Genomic DNA, 17857 nt, shown 5'->3' with positions numbered 1-17857 from the left:
GTGTGAACTTTTTCATGGGTTTTTACAATAGAGGTCTCATACAATATTTGTCCTTTTGTGATTGACTTATTTCACTCAGCATAATGTCCTCCTTCATTCATATTTGTTCCAGAAGAGTAGAGACCAATAGTTGTTATCTCACATGGCTGCTTGCAAGACCCCAGATGTTACTTACCAAACTGGGATACAGAACATTATCTTTGTGAACTATGTTACGCTAATTGACCAAGTTGTCCCGTAAGACTATGTCCTGAGTTGCCCCAAGCCTTCAAACCCAGTAATCCATTCCCGTGAGGTCTTTGGTTATGTCTAGGAAGTATTTGTAACTGTGCCCCTGATGTGGCTTTTATATATGAATATATATAGTGTACATAAACATGTATATACATATGTCTACATATACACCTGTATATGTACCCCTATATACTCACATGTGCCTTCCTATACACATATATGCATACATGTCTACCTACATAATACATAGCATTTGGTAAATGCTATAACATACAATATTGCAATAACAACAACCAAGAAAATACGTATGTGGTTAAAAGGTAGATTCTGATTCAGTATATCTGGGGTGGAAATGTGAATTCTCAGCAGGGGTTCAAACCTGAATGAACCGGCTCCAAGCTCTGCTCATACCTTGCTTCACACCGTTCCCCTCCTCTTGCTGACTCCTGTTTTTCTATTTTAGATGCTTCTAGTTATAAAGCCCAATTGGATCCTTGGTGGCTAACTTTTGACACATCCACCGTCTTGGCTTATTGAGCTCAGCTCTCCCCTCTGCATGTGCCTGGTGGATGGGTTGGCTTGTCCCTGGGCACATCGTAGGACTCACCGTTGGCTTCTACCCTCACAAGTGAGGAGCCCTGTCAGGGCCAGGCCTGGGCAGGCCTCTCCAGCTCCAAATCCTTGCTCACCAGATCACTCAAGTGTTTGTGGAGCATCCCTGAGGCTACAGGAGCAGAACAAAGCTGATAATCTCTCACTGTTGAGTAGGAGTAAGGAGAAAACTCCTATCTTCATTAACAGTGTGATGAGCCAATGCCAACCAGCACATTGTGCAGATAAGACAGAAAAATTAAACAGGAAAGATCTGTTTTATTGCATCAGGTCTTGTAAGGCTGTGGATGGGTACAACTGGCAATTTTCTTATCTCAAAAATAGAGAATAGTGCCATTGTAAGAATTAAGACGGACAGTATATGTAAAATGCTTCATCCAGCGCCTGGCATATAAAAAGAGCTCAATAAACGTAGGCTATGCATGTTCTGATCACACATTATCTCCACTGTAACTAATCCAATACTGAGCTCCTAACATTCCCTCTGTTCTTCCCACATCTTTCCCATTATCCCTGGAGTTGCTCGGCCAAAAACACCCAGAGTCATCCCTGTCACCTTTCCTTCTCTCACATTCCACATCCTACCCAGTGGCAAAGCTTTTTGGCTGTATCTTCAAAATATATTCAGAAATGACCACCTCGTACCCCTTCACTGCTATTGCCCTGTCCCAGCTGCCATCACCTCTTGCTTAGTTCATGGTCACAATCTGCCAACTCCTCTGCCTGCCTCCACCCTCCCCACCACCTGTACAGTCTTGCAGCCAGGGAAATGCTGTTATAACAGAAGGCACATCAAGTCATTTTTGGCTCAAAATCCTCCAGGAGTTTCCCATTTTTCTCAGATTAAAGCCAGATCCTTCTAATGACCTAATGGTCTGGCCCGTTTCAGAATTCTCTGGTGGGTTCAAACTGTTGATCTTTCGGTTAGCAGCTGAGTGCTTTCTTTAACCACTGTGCCCCCAGGGCTTCTTTAGAATTCTCTGCTTTCATCTGTTTCTCACCCCCTTGCACACTCTCTGCTTTAGCTTCACTGGTCTCCTTGTTCCTCAAGCATGACAGGCCCACTCCTGACTCAGAACATTTACACTTGCTATTCCCTCTGCCTGAAAGACTCTTCCCTATCTAAATGGTTTGCCCTCTCATCTTCTAGTCTATTCTCAAAGATCAACATCTCAGGGATGTCTTCACAGACAACCCTAATTAAAACTGCAACTCCTCCTCAACATTTTTGATCCTTCCTCCATGCTTTATTTCTTCCCCATAGCCCTTATCACCACCTAACATACTATATATTTGCTTTGTTTCCCTCACTGGAATGCAAGCTCATAAGGGCATGGAGTTTTATCTGTTTTGTACCCTGCTGTATTCCCAGTGACTAGAAACAGTGCCTGATACACAGCAAATGCTCAGTCAATGTCTGTTGAAGGAAGACAGGGAGGGAGAGAAGGAAGGGGAATACACTGTACTACTTCTCTTTGCCTCAAATTACACAGAAAAAAAAATACACCCTGATCATCTATGGATCCTCGCTTGGTTTCTAAATCACAGCAGAGAAATCTTGCGTACTTCCTCAGCAGGGCAGGGAAGTGTGGCAACTCCTTGGGCACCTCTCCTTCACCTTTCAGTTAGCGTGGCCACAGTAGGGTTATCATTTGTGTGGAGTTCATGCTTCTGATCTTAGGCACCATCCTCATTTGCGAATGGTGATACAGTTAACCTCTTTGGATACAGATATTTGCTGAAAGTGAGAGGTAGGGCAAGGGCTAGAGATCAAGTCTTTCTCGACTTCTAATTTTTCAGAAGGCTCTTTGACAGGATCAGTGGCATGTCTCCAATTCACCACCACCAGTTGCTCACAGAGGGATAAACACAGGCAGTGCACATTTCCCAGATATATAAACAGCTTGACACATTAGAAGGCATGTTGAATTGGAGGTCACAGTATATGGGTTTTAGTCCAGGCTCTGCTATCAACCACATCCATCATGACCTTAAGGAGACCACTCTACAGATGAGGAAGCTGAGCCCCAGAGCAGGAAAGTCCCTCCAACCCTTATCTGGTACGCGCCATGATCCCATGAAATGAGTTACTCTTCACCTTCTCAGGACACTAACATCACAGATGTTTAACCAGCTCCCCCGGTGTGTTTAAGACAGAAGTCTTGCACGTCATCAGCGGAACAGACAAGAAAGCAACTGGTAGTATTTGGTGGTGACACCCATGCTTCATCTACCAAGCTTTCTCCTTCTTGCTTTTCTTGTTTTCACTCATTAATTCATTCAAGAAATGCTTATTGAACACCCATCTAGGTTACAAAGGTAAATTTGCTATAGAGAGGGTTCTCATTTCTTCTGTCTTTGACTCCATTTTGTTGTCCTTGCTCTCTATACCATGTGTTTCTCCTCAGGGTGAAGCTTAGGGGAGGAAGGTGGCTGGCTCCTGTGCCAAATCGTCAACACAAATGTTGTCTTTGGGGAAGTTATAGCCCTCAAAAGACCCAGCTGAAGTTTGCTGGCAGGTCCGAACATTCTATAACTCCACAAGCATGACAAAGGTGTTGGGAAACCTGTCTCAATGCAGGTTTTTAAAAATACTGTAAGAGAAAGAAACGGCAGAAGGCAAGAGAGCGATGACTATAAAGATTTGCTAGAAATGAACATGTCAAGAGCTCTGGGTTCTGTAGGAATGGGTTTGTCAGAGTTGGCACTTCCATATGGCACAAGGCCCAGGCATAGCAGGTGGCACAGACACAACCTTAATTGATAGCTTAATTAAGGAATTAGGTAGGTTATAACTTCCAACCTACAGCTTGGTTAGGCTAAATTTCATTATCACCCTTTCTCATAGAAACATACCTACAAAAGTAAATGAGGAGTGGGTGTAGTCCTCCCAAGAACTGTTGCTAAAATGGTTTGGCCCATCCACATGTGTGATAGAAAGAAAAATGATGTGCTAAGGAGAAAATGTCAACAGGCATTTCTTCCACTTGCTAGAAGCTGCTCCAGGAAACCCCAAAAGGCAACAATTTACCCTTTTCCCTCAAGAGCCTGCTGAATTGCCTTCTGAAGATAAGACTCATCCTCTCCAACAGCCAGGTTGGAGCCTCCAAAGATTCTTAGCCTGTGAAATAAATGTTGTCTGCAGATACATGGAGGAAGAAGACATATAGCTGTTTCATTTATCTCCATAAGCTCTGCCAAGGAGCCCTACAACGTGCTCACGAGCCATATTGTCTACTGGCCTCTTCCAGCTGGGAGAGTGGCCCTTGGCCCCAAGAAGCCACTAGGTTGCCCACGTAGGTGTGTAGTGGAGGGTGGTGGCCTTGGGAACTTGTACTTCTTCCTGACTGCTCTTCAAGGAAGCCTAGCCTGGATCCTTGTTACTCACAGTGCGGTTGCTAGACTAGCAGCATAAACATCACCTGGGAGCTAACAAAAAATACAGAATCTGAGAGCTAACTGCAGACCTACCGAATCAGAATCTGCATTATAACAAGATCCTTAGGTGATTTATCTACACATTAAAGTTTAAGAAGCAGAGACCTGTGTGATAATATAGTCAAAGTTTCAGTTAAACCCTTTCCTAAAATATTCTGTGTAACTTGAAACTGTGTAAGAAGAGGCCTATGAAAAATTAGGCTACTGGTTGGAGATCAGTAACTGAGATTTGACACCCTTGTTTAAATACAATGTTGGGTTTTCAGGAGAAGTGACAGCAGACGGTAAGAGTCTCAGATATGGGAGTGGGATACAAAGCCATGGGGAAGAGAGACAGGAAGGGTGTGGGAGACACTTAAGACAAACCATACTTTGTAATCTTGCTAACAGGCTGGTGGGTGATGTACTTTATGTGCAAAATAGAAAATCATCTTCCCACTGTAGGGCACCACGGAGTTTAAGACATTGGCTGAGCTACTGAAAATTCACTGAAACATCCAACCCAGGAAGCTAAGAGTCCAGCTGCACCTCTTTGCTGATCTCCTATGTCAGCAAAGCCCTCATCTTCACACAAACATCCAAATTTGCTACTTCCACATCCAACACTGTCTGAGTCATTTCCAAGGCGGGTCTGGGGCCCCAGCAAGTACAATTTAAAAAAAACAAAAAAAAACTCTGCTTCAAAGAAGGTTCACAGCATACATCAGATAACCTTGAAAGCCAGGCTGAGTAGTTTAATTTGATGGCCATTGGGAGCCATTGAAGATTTTTAAGCAGGAGGAGAACATAATACAAATTCGACCTTTGAGGTAAGATTAGAGACAGTGAGATTGAGTAGAAAGTTATTGCAACAATTCAGGCAAGTGTTAATGAGGGCTTCAGCCAGAGTTATTCGTTTTTAATTAGGAGTGTAGTGAACAAAATCTGACTTTATTCTGATGGACACTTACTAGCACATGTTAGACACTGAATGAATAAATGAGTGATTTGTAGACTTCATTATATGTACCAATCTGTACACAGTGATGTAGTTAAGCCTTAAATTTCCTCGAGCTATTTGACCCATATTAACTGGGCCAAAATACCATTTCTTGAATATTTATGACTGTTTGTTATTGTTTTAAATTTAACTAGCTTTAACCTCTTCCTTCACTCTCAGGTTGTGGGTTGTCGGGTTGTGGGCTGGGCGTGCATATAGTGTCCACTTCCCACGTTTTGATGTGCTGCCTTCAATCTGCTTTGGAATGAACAGGAGTTGGGAAAGGGGAGGTCTGGTCCCTGTATAGTTGTGTGACTGTGGACAAGTCACTTGACAATTGTGGGCTCATTTCTTCATCTACAAAATACAAACCACAAAACTGGGAGAGTTTTAAGGATTGCCTAGTTTTAGACCACTCAGACATAGTGAGCCTCATGGAGTTAGATGTAATTTAAGATGTTGTCGTAAGGGGTCCATCAACAGGGTCAAAGTGTTTCAACTCTGCCACACTAAGTAGAGAACACTGGTTATGTCAGACAAGAGTACTTTTTGTCCCCAGGAGAAAATTCTGGACAGATATGGTGTTCCTGACTTCTATCAACATACTTTGTCATAAAAGAACTGGGTTTCTTTGCATTGGTCATATTTTCTTCTATCAGCTTCAGTTTGGTTCTAGTATCCTATGCTTGCTTATCTCAGCCATAACTCACAGACTACGGTGGGTTTTTTTTTTTTAATACAATGTACAGTTCCCTTCTCAGGACTCTGATTAAACTTACATACTCCATCTGGGATCACAAAAGCGGTTTCAAGCCTGGATTCCTTCTCTGAGGTTGTTTGCCAAAAACCTACCCATAAATTAATAGTTATGGTATGTTTATTAGTACGTTGACTCTAAGGCAGAAGCTTAGCATCTGGTTTGGCTGAAGAATTACATTTTCTATAAACCACGTAATCTCATCACATTGCCTGGTATTGAAACAAAGCCTAGTGCAGTGATCCTTAAATGCTGGTGTATGGACCAGTGCTGATCCACAGCAGGGTTTTCACCAGTGTGCAACGAGCTTAAAAAAAAAAAAAAAATCAATATACTGATTTTTTAAAAAGCTAAATGTATTCAAATTAAAGGAATATCCATTTTTCTGATTATACACTTCCTACTTTTGCATGTGTTAACAATAGTTTTCAAGATTCTTTTTCTTTTAATAAATGTATTTGACAAATAAGGGGACAACTCTATGACAGTGCCCCAAATCTTGGAGTACATTTTACTGACTCATGAAATTCAAAAGAATAGAATACCCAGAACAAGTGGCTTGTCCAGTGACTTAAAAAAGATGAGACAAATCTGGGTTTAAAATCTCCTCCACCTCTCTTCTGGTGTCAGTAACCATCTTCCCATTGTTTCCGATCAGGGTCGGCCATGAATGACGAGATTGAACTCCCAAACATACTTTTAAGCCCAAGTCTGTCATCAATTTATTCAGCAGGAATAGAATATGAGGCATCTGGTGTGAGACTCCCCCATATTTCAAGGTCTTCATATTTCTGAGATACCTGCCTTTAAAAAACATATATTACTATTATTGCTTTTCTGACTTACACTCACTGGGCATCATTCTGATGTTCAATTTCAGTGGTAAAAATAAAAATGCAGCCATTTCATCCCTAGGCCACACAAGCCTTGAGTCATCAAGGTATGGCTTCCACTCAGTGTCCTGAGGCCTCCAGGGCTCCTAGGTCTTTAACCCCCGTCACTCCCACCCCTGAAAGAACTGAAAAGAATAGAAAGAACAAGACTGTTCAGGGGAAAAGAAATAGCAGCTTTGGAGCCTCTTCACTGAGGACCATTATTTGTCGAATTCCACCCAAAACCCTATCAGTGTTCATTCATAGTTAAAACCTAAACAGGTGACCAGGTGGGGAATATACGTTAATACAAGTGCAACATGTATTTTGCACTTGTATATTATCTTCTATTCCCATCTACCTGAGAGATCCCTCCACCGTTCTTAGAGGCCTTTTCCCCTCTTCACCTCCCTATCTTATTTCAACAAGGCTAATTCTTACATTCAACTGCCTGACCTTGGCTCTAAAATAGTCTTCACTATTTGTCCTAAAAGGTCTCAAAGTCTTTGTGCAAAAAGAACTTCTCATGACCCTCCTTGGTAGCCCACAGTTCTCAATCCATTCCCAACTCCACCCATGATGTTCAACACAATAATACTGAGTCTTGTTTCAGGGCTGGTCTGAGGTAAAACCAGAAGCTCAAGGCCAACTAAGCGCTATAAGAATAGTTTTATACCTTTTCTCATTTAGCAATAAATCACAAACATCTTCCATGTCAGTACACATAAAGCCACCTACATACCTTTAAAGGCTGAACAGTATTCTTTTATACGGTTATATAATTTAACCCATTCTCTACTGATGAAAATAAAGGTTATTTCCAACGTTTATTACAAACAATGGTGCAATGAACATATTTTTACATATATCCTTTTGCACTAATATTTCTGTGAGACAGTCATAGTAGTAGTATTGCTGGACCAAAAGATACATTTAAATTCTGAGAGTGGGAAAGTGGTACATTTTGGAATGCAATTTTCCTGTTACTAACAGGGCATGAACAAAATTTTTTGCCGATTGTCTTTGCCAATCATTGTTTTCATTTCAATTTCTCTAATTAATGGGGATGTAGAACATGTTTAATACCTTTGTATTTTTTAAAATCTATATATTTTCTTTTAATATTTTTTGCTTATGTCTCATCTAGGGTGCTTTATAAACCAAAAAGAAAAAAAAAAACCCTTTAAATATGATATTAGCTCTTTTCCTATACATAAGCATTTATAATCATTTAACATTTATTGAGCATCTGTGTTCCAGGCACTGTATTACATGTACACCATCTCAGTTAAACCCTAAAACAGCCTTGCAGGGAAGGCCTCCTTTTCCCTATTTTATATATGACACTGAGGTACAACAAGGTTAATGGAAAAGCTGAGACTCACATCCAAGTTTGTCTTCAAGCCTGTGTTCTTTCTACTATATCATTTAAAACTTCTAAACAAAAAATTCCCTAATATGATTTTAAAGCACTTTCCTGATAATAATAAAGACATGGGAGCTGAAGGAATAAAGATATAAGGGTGGAAAGAATGACATTTCCTTCTTTTCTCTATGAGTCAAAACACTTTTCACTTGTTAACAGAAGCAGTCATTCATGGTTTCTCATCAAGGGTTTAAAGCTGAAGACTCTGATTTCTTGTAGTACATTCCTATATAACTGTATTACCATGGAACAATATAGGTTATAAGGGCTAGATTATAGAATTATGGAATGTTGGGCTACATTAGTGCTTATTAGCTTAAAAAAAATATACTGATTCTTGGCCCTACCCCCAAGAGATTGGGGTAGGTCTGGGTATCAGTGTTTTTGGAAGCTCCCCAACTGATTCTCACTGCAGCCATGGTTGAGATTCACTGTCTTCTCCATCTTCAATCCTTATCAGATGGTAGCCCCACCCAACCTGAGAACCGGAAAAATTAATCTGGATCCTTCCTCTCCTTTAAACAGGGCAGCATTATGTCTTACACGGGCTCTAAAGAAAATAATTCCATTCACAAGAGCATCAAGAAGAGTAAAATACTTAAGAATAACTTTAACAAGAAGTGCAAGACATACACTGAAACTACAAAACCTTGCTGAGAGAAACATTAAAGAAGATCTAAATAAATGGAGAGACATTCTATGTTCATGGAAGACTCAACATTGCTAAGATGATAATTCTTCCCAAATTGAGCTATGGATTCCACATAATCCCTATCAAAGTCCTGGCAGGCTTTTTTGTAGAAACTGACAAGATGATCTTAAAATTTATATAGAAGTGCAAACCCCCCGCCGCCCCCCCAAGCCAAAACAATTAGAAAAAGAACAAAATTGGAGGACTTACACTTCCTGATTTCAAAATTTACCATAAAGCTACAGTAATCAAGGCTGTGTGGTACTGGCACAAGGAAAGACACAGAACAGTGCAACAGAATTCAAAATCCACAAATAATCCCATATATATATATATACACTGTCAACTGATTTTTGACAGAGGTGTCAAGGTAATTCATCAGGGAAAGGGTAGTCTTTTCAATACATGGTGCTGGCACCAACTGGAAAGTCACATGAATTTAGATTCTTATCTCACATCAAATATAAAAACAAATTCAAGATGGTTCATAAAACCAAAAAAATCAAACCTGTTGCCGTCGAGTTGATTCCGACTCATAGCAACCCTATACAGACCCAAATATAAGAGCTAAAACTATAAAACTACTAGAATAACACATAAGAGAAAATTTTTGTGACCTTGGGGAAGCCAAAGAGACACAATACTAAAATCACAACCCAAAAACAAAAAACTGATAAATTGGACTTCACTAAAAACTTTTGCACTTCAAAAGACACCATTAATAGAAAGAAAAAAAAAAAAAAAGTCACACACTGGAAGAAAATATGTGCAAATTATATCTTACAAAGACTTGTATCAAGAATACATAAAGAACTTTTACTATTCAATAATAAGATAACCCAATGGAAAAATGAGCCAAAGACTTTGATATTACACCAAAGAAGATATACAAATGGCCCATAAGCACATGAAGTTATACCCAACATCATTAGTCATCAGGGAAATGTAAATCAAAACCACCATGAGACACCATTTCACACCCATGATAATAGCTATGACAAGAAAAAAAAAGATTAACAAGTGTTGGCTAGGATGTGGAGAAACTGGAACCCTCATACATTGCTGCTGAAATGTAAAATGGTGCTGTCATTTCAGAGAACAGTTTCTTAGAAAGTTAAACATAAATTTGCCATTCAATACCCCTCTTAGGTATATACCTGAGGGAAATGAAAACATGTCTACACAAAGTTATGTGAATGTTCACAGCAGCATTATTCATGGTAGCCAAAAAGTGGAAACAGTCCAAATGTCTATCAACTGGTAAATGAACAAACAAAATGTGATACAGCCACACAATAGAATATTCTTCAGCAATATAAAGGAAGTAGCTACTGATACATGCTACAACATGGATGAACCTGAAAAATATTATGGTCAGTAAAAGAAGTCAGACATGAAAGATCACATATTGCATGATTCTGTTTATATGAAATGTCCAGAAAAGGCAAATCCATAGGGATAGTCCATTCAGTGGTTGCCTGAGGCTGGGGATGGAAACGGATTGACTGCACAAGAGATCTTTTGGAGGTGATGGAAGTGTTCTAAAACTGGGTAGTTGTGATTGTTGCACAACTCTACACATATATGAAAAAAATCACTGTACACTTAAAACAGGTGAATTTTATAGTAGGTAAATTATACCGCTATAAAGCTGTTTGGGGGATGGGGGTATAAAAAAACCACAGGCCCTGGATTCAGACTGCTTGAATTCAAGTCCTGGCTCTATTACTTACTAGCTGTGTAACTTGAGGCAAATTACATAAACTCTCTGTGCCTTAGTGTTCTCACCTGTAAACTGGGAATTAAAATATTACACACTTGGTAGAGTTATTGTGAAGATGAAATGATTAATATGGGTAAAATGCTTAGCACAGTGTTGGTCATATAGTAGGTACTCAACAACTGTTACCTTATTTTTCTTCTTATTATGAGTATATTCAACCAATTACCAAGTCTTGCCAATTTACTTAGTAAATATTTCTCAAATTAATCACCTCTTCTTCATAACTTCTTCCTTGCCAGAGTTAAGCTCTACACCACCTTTTAGAGTGAACACTTGCAACAATCTCGTGTCTTAACCACCTCCAGGTTTGGGCCCTCACATTCAGCTTCCACGGCCTCAAAAGACCACACATGAAATATAAATAAAAGCCTGGCAAAATGTGCCTATGGGATCAAGTTCAATGGCATGCAAAATCCTCCATGATCTGGTCTCTATGCCAACTTCTCACCCCTCTAACACATCAAAGTGGCAAATTTCCCGCCATACACCATACAGTTGTCATGCCATCCTTCTGTAGAAATACCCTTTGCTGTCTCTCTTTTGTCTGTCCACTGTCTACTGTCTGGGACCTTGGCATCAAGGCCTTTCAGGCTCAGTTGAGGCATCAACTCCCCTACAAGTCTTCCCAGCCCTCGTGGGTTGGAGTCACTATTTGGCCTATTTCTGTAATAATAGCCTGTGCATATTGCCAATATTACACTGAGATACACGTGTGTCCCTCTTTGAGCGTGAACCTAGCACAGTCCTTTGTACACCTAGCACGTTGTAGATGCTCGATAAAATGCTGACTGGTGAAATCAATGGCCAGACTACTTAGCATTTTCTCAGCTCCTCACATACTGAAAACCCACTTAGGCTTCCAAACAGCCTCTTTTTTAGCATGTCACTTAAGGTAAATGAAAGACAGAGGTTATCTAGGAAAAATGGAAATCTTAATATGGCTCCACCAATATTGAAAGACTATTGTAAGCAGCAAATGAGATCAAGTACAGGGTCATGCCACCTTCCATTTGAAGCAATTTATACTGCCCACGACTTAGTAGTTCATCAAAACTTACAGAAATGGCTAGAAATGTTACTATTTCCAGTGGAATTTTCCCCAACTTTTTAATATCACGGTTTCTAAACTCTGAAACTCTGATTTGTTAAGAATTTTTGAGAGAGCCCATAGTGGGAATATAATAACAGAAGGGCTTTTTTTAAAAAGAGCCTAATTGACTGAACGTTAAATTAAGGAGAAAAATAATACAATTACCTGATGTCTAGGTTCTACTCCAGAGATTCTGATTTAAGTGGTCTGGGTTGTGACCCAGGTAGAGAACTACTCTTGCACCATCTTAAATTAGTTCCTTTGTTTCTCAGTTTTCACATGTATAAAATGGTGGCAGTTACGCTCAGACTTATGGATAACTGAAAAATTCTTCTGAAAGTAAAATTAATAAATAAATGTCAAATAGAATCCTTTCTCCTGTTCTCAATACCTTGGGTCATCATAAAAGCAAAGTTTGACTTACAAAAGCCTCCTGATAGCATTACCAGCCATATTAGATACAGACATTTAAAAGACAATACCATCTCCCCTTCCAAAAACAAGTCATTATAAACCATAATCAAATATATTCTAAAATAAAGGTGAGATTCTCAAAGATAATTAATAATAATATTTCCAGAAGACTGAGCTATACATCCCCTATAAATAAATCCATATTTGTGTATATGACAAGTTTTTCTCTAACCATGAAAATGAAAAGTGATTTCAGACAAGTACTGACTAGGCATTATTTTTGTGTTTGTATTGGGAGAGATCTAAAATGACTACAACTTTAAAAGTCAAGTTTAAAGTTACATTGACTATGACATAAAATTGAGTATTAGGATCTTAAAATGGAAAAAGAAAGTTAAAACAATCACATCCTATAAACATCTATTGTTCTCCAGCAATGTCCTATTTAGTGAATCTCTCTTCATTCTTTCAAGAAACATTCTATCACAGATACTATATCTGATTTTATATATATCCCCAATTTTAAAAGCTTCCTGTTTAAAAAAAATGAAATCCTATAAAAAACATAACCACCTGAAAGAGTCAAAGTTTTAAAGCTCTTTGGTCTTCTCTGATCATAATGCTATAAAACTAGAAATCAATAACAGAAAGAATGAGGAAAAAAATTAAATACATGGGAACTGAATAACACCTTACTTAAAAACTATTGGATAATAGAAGAAATTAAAAAGAATTCTTCGAATCAAATGAGAATGAAAACACAACATACCCAAACCTTTGGGACACAGCAAAAGCAGCGCTCAGAGGAGAGTTTACGGTAATAAATGCACACATCAAAAAAGAAGAAAGGGCCAAAATAAATAGCTTAGTCCTACAACTCAAACAAATAGAAAAGGAGCAGCAAAAGAAGTCCACAGTAACCAGAAAAAAGGAAATAATAAAGATCAGATCAGAAATAAATGAAATAGAAAAACAATAGGAAGAATCAGCAAGACTAGAAGTTGGTTCTCTTAAAGGATCAATAAAATTGACAAACCACTTGCCAAACTGACAAAGGAAAAAAAAAGAGAAGATGCATATAACCAAAATAAGAAATGAGATGGGTGACATTACAACAGACTTAACTTAGATAAAAGGATCATAACTGATTATGAAAAATTATACTCAAATAAATCTGGAAACCCAGAAGAAATGGACAAACTTACAGAAACATACTACCTACCTAAACTAACACAGAGGTAGAAAATTTGAACAGACCCATAACAAAAGAAGAAAGTGAAGACATCATTAACAAACAAACAAAAAACTCCCAACAAAAAAAAAGTCCCAGCCCAGACAGCTTCACTGGAGGATTCTACCAAGCATTCAGAGAGGAGTTGACACCAATTCTACTCAACCTATTCCAGAACATAGAAAAGGAATGCTCCTAACTCATTCTATGAAACAAGCATAACCCTGATATCAAAGCCAGGCAAAGACCCCACTAAAAAAGAAAATTACAGACTGATATCCCTCATGAACATATACACAAAAATTCTTAACAAAATTCTAGCCAACAGAATTAAACAGCCTATCGAAAAAATAATGCATCACGATCAAGTGGGATTCAAACCAGGGATGCAAGGATGGTTCAACATAAGAAGATCAACAGAATTCATTACATGAATAAAACAAAGGAAAAGAATCACATGATCATCTCAATCAATGCAGAAAAGGCATTTGATAAAATCCAACATCCTTTCCTGATAAAAACTCTTAGCAAAATAGGAATAGAAGGGAAAATGCTTAACATAATTAAGGGCATATATGCAAAACCAACAGCCAACATTATTCTCAACAGAGAAAGACTCAGAGCATTCCCCTTGAGAACAAGAATGAGACTATAATACCCTTTATCACCACTCTTATTCAATATTGTACTGGAAGTTCTAGCTACAGCAATAAGGCAAGAAAGAGAAGTAAAGGGAACTCCAATTAGAAAGGAAGAAGTAAAACCGTCCTTATTCGCAGATGACACGATCCTATACATAGAAAATCCCAGAGATTCCACAAGAAAGTTACCAAAACCAATAGAAGGATTCAGCAAAATGGCAGGGTATAAGATCTACACACAAAAATCAGTGCCCTAAAAGAATAAAATATCTAGGAGTAAACCTAACCAGAGACATAAAAAACATATACAAGGAAAACTATAAACCACTATTGTAAGAAACTAAGAGATCTACATAAATGGAAAAACATTCCATGCTCATGGATTACAAGACTTAACATTGTGAAAATGTCAATATTAACAAAAGTGATCTATAAATATAATGAAATCTCGACCCAAATCCCAACAACATTCTTTAATGAAATAGAAAAATTAATCTCCAACTATATATGGAAAGGAGAGAGGCCCCAAATAGCTAAAGCAATATTAAAGAACAAAATAAAGGAGGCATCACACTTCCCTATCTCAAAACTTACTATACAACCACGGTAATCAAAATAGCCTGGTACTGGTTCAGTGATAGACACAAAGACCAACGGAACAGAACTGAGAACGGAGAAGTAAATCCATCCATCTACAGGCAGCTGATCTTCGACAAATGGTAAAGTCCACTCAATCGGGAAGAAACAGTCTCTTTAATGAATGGTGCTGGCAAAACTGGATATTCCACATGCAGAAAAGTGAATCAGGATCCCTCCCTCACACTGTGCATAAAAATTAACTCAAAATGGATCGAAGACCTAAATGTTAAAGCTAAAAACTGTAAGTTCCTGGAAGATAACATAGGGTCAAAACCAGGGGACCTAATTTTTGGCATAAATAGTCTATCAAACAAAAATAAAAATGCACAAATGATGCAAGATAAGTTAGATAACTGGGATGCACTAAAAATTAAATACTTATGCTCATCAAAAGACTTTACCAAGAGGGTAAAAAAAGAACCTACAGGCTGGGAAAAAATCTTTGGCAATGACATATCTGATAAGGGTCTAATCCCTAAAATATATAGGAAACTTCAACAACTCAACAACAAAAAGACAAACAATCCAGTCAAAAAATAGGCAAAGGACACTAACAGATACCTCACCAAAGAGGACATTCAGGCGACCAACAAATACACGAAAAGATGCTTGTGATCATTAGCCATTAGAAAGATGCAAATCAAAACTACCATAAAATACCATCTCACTCCTACAAAAATGGCAATGATCAAAAAAAAAAAAAAAAAAAGAAAAGGAAAAGAAAACAACAAATGCTGGCAAGATTGTGGGGAGATTGGAACTCTTATACATTGCTGGTAGGACTGTAAAATGGTGTAACAATGGAAAACAGTATGGTGCTTCCTGCAAAAGCTAGAAATAGAAATACCTTTTGATCCAGCCATCCCACTCATAGGTATATATCCCAGAGATATAAGAGCAGTGACATGAACATACATATGCACACCTATGTTCACTGCAGAATAATCACAATAGTAAAATGATGGAAACAGTCTAAGTGCCCATCAATGGATGAATGGATAAACAAATTGTGGTACATCCATACAGTGCAATATTATGCAACTATAAAGAGTAATGAGGAGTCCATGAAACATCTTACAACATGGATGTGTCTAAAGGACATTATGCTGAGTGAAATAAGTCAATCACAAAAAGACAAATACTGTATGGTCTCACTATTACAAAAAGTCAAGAATAGATATACATACGGAAAGCTAAGTTCTTTGATGGTTACCAGGGACAGGAGGGAGAGGGAGGGGGAATCACTTTCTAGATAGTAGACACTTGTTACTTTCGGTGATGGAAAAGGCAATCTCAAATATGTGTGAAGTCAGCACAACCTGACCAAGGTAAATAAAGACACTAAGAAGTACACGAGAAAAAGGGACAATTTCGGTAAATGCTATATAACATATATAATTCTGCAACAGTAAAAACAACCAAAAAATACATGTGTGGTTACACAGGTAGATATGGATGCGTATGTGTATTGGAAGGCATATGCAAGTAAATGCACGTGCATGATAGGTGTATCTGTAGGCATATGTATACACACATTTGTGTGTGCTGCACATATATACACATATATAACAAACCACATGGGGGCATTGTTACAGTCTTCCTAGACATATCCAAACAACTCGTGGGATTGGTCTACTGGGTTAAAAGGCCTGGGACCTGAGTCTCAGGGAACAACTTAGTCAACCGGCATAACGTAGTTCACAAAGATAATGTTCTACATTCGAGTTTCGTGAGTAGCGTCTGGGGTCTTAACAGCTTGCAAGCGGTCATCTAAGATAGAACTATTGGTCTCTACTCATATGGAGCAAAAGAGAATGAAGGAAATCAAAGGCTCAAAGAAGAAACTAGTCCATGGGACTAACAGCCCACACGAACCACCTCTTCAAACCTGAGACCTGAACTAGATGGTGCCTGGCTACCACTACCAACCATTCTGACCAGGGACATAAAAAGGTCCCAGGTGGAATGAGAGAAAAATGTAGAACAAAACTCAAACTCCTACAAAAGGCCAGACCTAATAAAGGCCAGACCTACTGGACTGATTGAGATGAGAGGAATCCCCGAGACTACTGCCCTAAGATACCCTTTGACTTAGAATTGAAGCTATTTCTACAGGTTACCTTTCAGCCAAACAATAGCTTATAAAATAGATAATACCATCCGTGAGTAATGTGCTCCCTTAAATAATTAACTACATGAGACCAAACTGTCAGCATTTACCCAGAAGCAAAGATGAGACAGCAACGAGGGGAAGGGAAGCTAAATCAATGGAAACGGAACAGACAGAACGGAAATAATGAGAACGCTGACACACTGTAAAAATTGTAACCAATGGCATGGAATAATATGTATAAAAATTGTTAAAGGGGAACCTGATTTGCTGTGTAAACTTTCACCTAAAACGCAATAATTATTAAACAAAACAAAACCCTTTGAGACCCTGGGTCTAGTTTGTTTAACTTTTCAAACTAAATTTAAGAAAATAAAAACTACACCAAAGTGCTTGTTAAACTAAGCAAAACTGCCAAGAAGAAAAGACTTACTAATGGCAAAATATTTAAACCATGTATATAGGTAATTACAGAGTAAAAGTCTTCATAGCATAAAAATCCTTACCAAATGTTTTGTAAATACATTTTGACTCACTTTTTTTTATCTGTTAATTATTAAAAGATAAATCCAAAAAGGTAAAATTATATGATGGCAAAATAATTTCAAATTAAAATTTCCTACTTAAAAAAATAGAGAACAACATTTTATAATAGAGAAGGCTGGAAATACTATCTTATTGCTATTAACAATGGCATAGTAAATAACATACAGGAAAAGGGATGTAGTTCTAAATATGGTATTACTGGAAATTAGTAAAGCATATAACAGAGAATTGTGACATACTATAAAGTAATATAAATGAACACTGGGCAATATCTACTCAATTAGAAGAGAATTAGCCATAGAAGCATCACAGATGCAGCACTTCTGCCGTAAGAAAAAAAAATGCACATAAAAGACACGAAAACAAAATATACTTATTACTTTTAGCATGTTAA

Source organism: Trichechus manatus, unplaced genomic scaffold, assembly GCF_000243295.1.
Source record: "Trichechus manatus latirostris isolate Lorelei unplaced genomic scaffold, TriManLat1.0 scaffold00067, whole genome shotgun sequence".
NCBI classification, from domain to species: domain Eukaryota; kingdom Metazoa; phylum Chordata; class Mammalia; order Sirenia; family Trichechidae; genus Trichechus; species Trichechus manatus.
The sequence above is the reverse complement of the archived record's forward strand: the minus strand, read 5'-3'. Positions refer to the sequence as shown.